Source organism: Oncorhynchus kisutch, unplaced genomic scaffold (genome assembly GCF_002021735.2).
Source record: "Oncorhynchus kisutch isolate 150728-3 unplaced genomic scaffold, Okis_V2 scaffold385, whole genome shotgun sequence".
NCBI classification, from domain to species: domain Eukaryota; kingdom Metazoa; phylum Chordata; class Actinopteri; order Salmoniformes; family Salmonidae; genus Oncorhynchus; species Oncorhynchus kisutch.
Genome location: NW_022262330.1, coordinates 27,501 through 35,000, shown reverse-complemented (window position 1 = coordinate 35,000; position 7,500 = coordinate 27,501).

Below are 7,500 nucleotides of genomic sequence, written 5' to 3'. Positions count from 1 at the left end.
ACTGATTGCTATACAAGCGGTAACCCAAAAACACAAATATGGTCATAAATGCATTTAACGGTCATTCTGATTTTAATGCCCGCTATAGGAGCACCCTACTACGGCCCTCTTTCACTCAGGGCCGTCCTGGGTGCTTTATGGACTGTTTGACAAGTGCTGGAGGAGGAAATAGAGCCGTGCACCTGGTGATTGAAACCGTGCATCTGGTAACCCAAAAACACAAATATGGTCATAAATGCATTTAACGGTCATTCTGATTTTAATGCCCGCTATAGGAGCACCCTACTACGGCCCTCTTTCACTCAGGGCCGTCCTGGGTGCTTTATGGACTGTTTGACAAGTGCTGGAGGAGGAAATAGAGCCGTGCACCTGGTGATTGAAACCGTGCATCTGGTAACCCAAAAACACAAATATGGTCATAAATGCATTTAACGGTCATTCTGATTTTAATGCCCGCTATAGGAGCACCCTACTACGGCCCTCTTTCACTCAGGGCCGTCCTGGGTGCTTTATGGACTGTTTGACAAGTGCTGGAGGAGGAAATAGAGCCGTGCACCTGGTGATTGAAACCGTGCACCTGGTGATTGAAAACGTGCATCTGGTAACCCAAAAATTCAAATATGGTCCTAAATGCATTTAAGGGTCATTCTGATATTAATGCCCGCTATGGAAACACCCTACTACGGCCCTCTCTCTGTCGGGGGCGACCTGAGTGCATTATGGACACTTTGAAATTTCACGATGGATACTGATTGCTATACAAGCGGTAACCCAAAAACACAAATATGGTCATAAATGCATTTAACGGTCATTCTGATTTTAATGCCCGCTATAGGAGCACCCTACTACGGCCCTCTTTCACTCAGGGCCGTCCTGGGTGCTTTATGGACTGTTTGACAAGTGCTGGAGGAGGAAATAGAGCCGTGCACCTGGTGATTGAAACCGTGCATCTGGTAACCCAAAAACACAAATATGGTCATAAATGCATTTAACGGTCATTCTGATTTTAATGCCCGCTATAGGAGCACCCTACTACGGCCCTCTTTCACTCAGGGCCGTCCTGGGTGCTTTATGGACTGTTTGACAAGTGCTGGAGGAGGAAATAGAGCCGTGCACCTGGTGATTGAAACCGTGCATCTGGTAACCCAAAAACACAAATATGGTCATAAATGCATTTAACGGTCATTCTGATTTTAATGCCCGCTATAGGAGCACCCTACTACGGCCCTCTTTCACTCAGGGCCGTCCTGGGTGCTTTATGGACTGTTTGACAAGTGCTGGAGGAGGAAATAGAGCCGTGCACCTGGTGATTGAAACCGTGCACCTGGTGATTGAAAACGTGCATCTGGTAACCCAAAAATTCAAATATGGTCCTAAATGCATTTAAGGGTCATTCTGATATTAATGCCCGCTATGGAAACACCCTACTACGGCCCTCTCTCTGTCGGGGGCGACCTGAGTGCATTATGGACACTTTGAAATTTCACGATGGATACTGATTGCTATACAAGCGGTAACCCAAAAACACAAATATGGTCATAAATGCATTTAACGGTCATTCTGATTTTAATGCCCGCTATAGGAGCACCCTACTACGGCCCTCTTTCACTCAGGGCCGTCCTGGGTGCTTTATGGACTGTTTGACAAGTGCTGGAGGAGGAAATAGAGCCGTGCACCTGGTGATTGAAACCGTGCATCTGGTAACCCAAAAACACAAATATGGTCATAAATGCATTTAACGGTCATTCTGATTTTAATGCCCGCTATAGGAGCACCCTACTACGGCCCTCTTTCACTCAGGGCCGTCCTGGGTGCTTTATGGACTGTTTGACAAGTGCTGGAGGAGGAAATAGAGCCGTGCACCTGGTGATTGAAACCGTGCATCTGGTAACCCAAAAACACAAATATGGTCATAAATGCATTTAACGGTCATTCTGATTTTAATGCCCGCTATAGGAGCACCCTACTACGGCCCTCTTTCACTCAGGGCCGTCCTGGGTGCTTTATGGACTGTTTGACAAGTGCTGGAGGAGGAAATAGAGCCGTGCACCTGGTGATTGAAACCGTGCACCTGGTGATTGAAAACGTGCATCTGGTAACCCAAAAATTCAAATATGGTCCTAAATGCATTTAAGGGTCATTCTGATATTAATGCCCGCTATGGAAACACCCTACTACGGCCCTCTCTCTGTCGGGGGCGACCTGAGTGCATTATGGACACTTTGAAATTTCACGATGGATACTGATTGCTATACAAGCGGTAACCCAAAAACACAAATATGGTCATAAATGCATTTAACGGTCATTCTGATTTTAATGCCCGCTATAGGAGCACCCTACTACGGCCCTCTTTCACTCAGGGCCGTCCTGGGTGCTTTATGGACTGTTTGACAAGTGCTGGAGGAGGAAATAGAGCCGTGCACCTGGTGATTGAAACCGTGCATCTGGTAACCCAAAAACACAAATATGGTCATAAATGCATTTAACGGTCATTCTGATTTTAATGCCCGCTATAGGAGCACCCTACTACGGCCCTCTTTCACTCAGGGCCGTCCTGGGTGCTTTATGGACTGTTTGACAAGTGCTGGAGGAGGAAATAGAGCCGTGCACCTGGTGATTGAAACCGTGCACCTGGTGATTGAAAACGTGCATCTGGTAACCCAAAAATTCAAATATGGTCCTAAATGCATTTAAGGGTCATTCTGATATTAATGCCCGCTATGGAAACACCCTACTACGGCCCTCTCTCTGTCGGGGGCGACCTGAGTGCATTATGGACACTTTGAAATTTCACGATGGATACTGATTGCTATACAAGCGGTAACCCAAAAACACAAATATGGTCATAAATGCATTTAACGGTCATTCTGATTTTAATGCCCGCTATAGGAGCACCCTACTACGGCCCTCTTTCACTCAGGGCCGTCCTGGGTGCTTTATGGACTGTTTGACAAGTGCTGGAGGAGGAAATAGAGCCGTGCACCTGGTGATTGAAACCGTGCACCTGGTGATTGAAAACGTGCATCTGGTAACCCAAAAATTCAAATATGGTCCTAAATGCATTTAAGGGTCATTCTGATATTAATGCCCGCTATGGAAACACCCTACTACGGCCCTCTCTCTGTCGGGGGCGACCTGAGTGCATTATGGACACTTTGAAATTTCACGATGGATACTGATTGCTATACAAGCGGTAACCCAAAAACACAAATATGGTCATAAATGCATTTAACGGTCATTCTGATTTTAATGCCCGCTATAGGAGCACCCTACTACGGCCCTCTTTCACTCAGGGCCGTCCTGGGTGCTTTATGGACTGTTTGACAAGTGCTGGAGGAGGAAATAGAGCCGTGCACCTGGTGATTGAAACCGTGCATCTGGTAACCCAAAAACACAAATATGGTCATAAATGCATTTAACGGTCATTCTGATTTTAATGCCCGCTATAGGAGCACCCTACTACGGCCCTCTTTCACTCAGGGCCGTCCTGGGTGCTTTATGGACTGTTTGACAAGTGCTGGAGGAGGAAATAGAGCCGTGCACCTGGTGATTGAAACCGTGCACCTGGTGATTGAAAACGTGCATCTGGTAACCCAAAAATTCAAATATGGTCCTAAATGCATTTAAGGGTCATTCTGATATTAATGCCCGCTATGGAAACACCCTACTACGGCCCTCTCTCTGTCGGGGGCGACCTGAGTGCATTATGGACACTTTGAAATTTCACGATGGATACTGATTGCTATACAAGCGGTAACCCAAAAACACAAATATGGTCATAAATGCATTTAACGGTCATTCTGATTTTAATGCCCGCTATAGGAGCACCCTACTACGGCCCTCTTTCACTCAGGGCCGTCCTGGGTGCTTTATGGACTGTTTGACAAGTGCTGGAGGAGGAAATAGAGCCGTGCACCTGGTGATTGAAACCGTGCATCTGGTAACCCAAAAACACAAATATGGTCATAAATGCATTTAACGGTCATTCTGATTTTAATGCCCGCTATAGGAGCACCCTACTACGGCCCTCTTTCACTCAGGGCCGTCCTGGGTGCTTTATGGACTGTTTGACAAGTGCTGGAGGAGGAAATAGAGCCGTGCACCTGGTGATTGAAACCGTGCACCTGGTGATTGAAAACGTGCATCTGGTAACCCAAAAATTCAAATATGGTCCTAAATGCATTTAAGGGTCATTCTGATATTAATGCCCGCTATGGAAACACCCTACTACGGCCCTCTCTCTGTCGGGGGCGACCTGAGTGCATTATGGACACTTTGAAATTTCACGATGGATACTGATTGCTATACAAGCGGTAACCCAAAAACACAAATATGGTCATAAATGCATTTAACGGTCATTCTGATTTTAATGCCCGCTATAGGAGCACCCTACTACGGCCCTCTTTCACTCAGGGCCGTCCTGGGTGCTTTATGGACTGTTTGACAAGTGCTGGAGGAGGAAATAGAGCCGTGCACCTGGTGATTGAAACCGTGCATCTGGTAACCCAAAAACACAAATATGGTCATAAATGCATTTAACGGTCATTCTGATTTTAATGCCCGCTATAGGAGCACCCTACTACGGCCCTCTTTCACTCAGGGCCGTCCTGGGTGCTTTATGGACTGTTTGACAAGTGCTGGAGGAGGAAATAGAGCCGTGCACCTGGTGATTGAAACCGTGCATCTGGTAACCCAAAAACACAAATATGGTCATAAATGCATTTAACGGTCATTCTGATTTTAATGCCCGCTATAGGAGCACCCTACTACGGCCCTCTTTCACTCAGGGCCGTCCTGGGTGCTTTATGGACTGTTTGACAAGTGCTGGAGGAGGAAATAGAGCCGTGCACCTGGTGATTGAAACCGTGCACCTGGTGATTGAAAACGTGCATCTGGTAACCCAAAAATTCAAATATGGTCCTAAATGCATTTAAGGGTCATTCTGATATTAATGCCCGCTATGGAAACACCCTACTACGGCCCTCTCTCTGTCGGGGGCGACCTGAGTGCATTATGGACACTTTGAAATTTCACGATGGATACTGATTGCTATACAAGCGGTAACCCAAAAACACAAATATGGTCATAAATGCATTTAACGGTCATTCTGATTTTAATGCCCGCTATAGGAGCACCCTACTACGGCCCTCTTTCACTCAGGGCCGTCCTGGGTGCTTTATGGACTGTTTGACAAGTGCTGGAGGAGGAAATAGAGCCGTGCACCTGGTGATTGAAACCGTGCATCTGGTAACCCAAAAACACAAATATGGTCATAAATGCATTTAACGGTCATTCTGATTTTAATGCCCGCTATAGGAGCACCCTACTACGGCCCTCTTTCACTCAGGGCCGTCCTGGGTGCTTTATGGACTGTTTGACAAGTGCTGGAGGAGGAAATAGAGCCGTGCACCTGGTGATTGAAACCGTGCACCTGGTGATTGAAAACGTGCATCTGGTAACCCAAAAATTCAAATATGGTCCTAAATGCATTTAAGGGTCATTCTGATATTAATGCCCGCTATGGAAACACCCTACTACGGCCCTCTCTCTGTCGGGGGCGACCTGAGTGCATTATGGACACTTTGAAATTTCACGATGGATACTGATTGCTATACAAGCGGTAACCCAAAAACACAAATATGGTCATAAATGCATTTAACGGTCATTCTGATTTTAATGCCCGCTATAGGAGCACCCTACTACGGCCCTCTTTCACTCAGGGCCGTCCTGGGTGCTTTATGGACTGTTTGACAAGTGCTGGAGGAGGAAATAGAGCCGTGCACCTGGTGATTGAAACCGTGCATCTGGTAACCCAAAAACACAAATATGGTCATAAATGCATTTAACGGTCATTCTGATTTTAATGCCCGCTATAGGAGCACCCTACTACGGCCCTCTTTCACTCAGGGCCGTCCTGGGTGCTTTATGGACTGTTTGACAAGTGCTGGAGGAGGAAATAGAGCCGTGCACCTGGTGATTGAAACCGTGCATCTGGTAACCCAAAAACACAAATATGGTCATAAATGCATTTAACGGTCATTCTGATTTTAATGCCCGCTATAGGAGCACCCTACTACGGCCCTCTTTCACTCAGGGCCGTCCTGGGTGCTTTATGGACTGTTTGACAAGTGCTGGAGGAGGAAATAGAGCCGTGCACCTGGTGATTGAAACCGTGCACCTGGTGATTGAAAACGTGCATCTGGTAACCCAAAAATTCAAATATGGTCCTAAATGCATTTAAGGGTCATTCTGATATTAATGCCCGCTATGGAAACACCCTACTACGGCCCTCTCTCTGTCGGGGGCGACCTGAGTGCATTATGGACACTTTGAAATTTCACGATGGATACTGATTGCTATACAAGCGGTAACCCAAAAACACAAATATGGTCATAAATGCATTTAACGGTCATTCTGATTTTAATGCCCGCTATAGGAGCACCCTACTACGGCCCTCTTTCACTCAGGGCCGTCCTGGGTGCTTTATGGACTGTTTGACAAGTGCTGGAGGAGGAAATAGAGCCGTGCACCTGGTGATTGAAACCGTGCACCTGGTGATTGAAAACGTGCATCTGGTAACCCAAAAATTCAAATATGGTCCTAAATGCATTTAAGGGTCATTCTGATATTAATGCCCGCTATGGAAACACCCTACTACGGCCCTCTCTCTGTCGGGGGCGACCTGAGTGCATTATGGACACTTTGAAATTTCACGATGGATACTGATTGCTATACAAGCGGTAACCCAAAAATTAAAAGATTATGAATAAGAAGACACAGAGAGGCTTAAAAAGTTAAACTCTCTCTCATGGGATGAAGGGACATACAGGCCTAAAGGCCAAACACCCCTAACCAGGTTATATGCCTCTATCTGGGCATCAGAGGTCACAAACAGGCCTCAAGGCCTTATTTGACCTAACCGGTAAAATGACTTTTTCTGGGAATGAGAGGACACAGAGAGGCTTAAAAGGCTAAACTCTCTCTCATGGGATGAAGGGACATACAGGCCTAAAGGCCAAACACCCCTAACCAGGTTATATGCCTCTATCTGGGCATCAGAGGTCACAAACAGGCCTCAAGGCCTTATTTGACCTAACCGGTAAAATGACTTTTTCTGGGAATGAGAGGACACAGAGAGGCTTAAAAGGCTAAACTCTCTCTCATGGGATGAAGGGACATACAAGCCTAAAGGCCAAACACCACTAACCAGGTTATATGCCTCTATCTGGCCTCAAAACCTTATTTGACCTTTGTTGGACGCCATCTTGGGCTATATGCTGAAACACCAAAACGTGAATAAATCAAAAAGTACAAGTCCAATCTGGATGGGGTTTTTTTTTAACTAAAGGGCACACATAGACGATAATGTACATGTAATTAAAACCATTTTTGTATAAAAAATTTGAATAGAAAATCGTGTTTTAAGTTTTTGGAAAATAGTGAATGTTACAGGAAACATAGGTGCCTGTTAGGGCAATTTGTTTTTGACATGCTCTACTT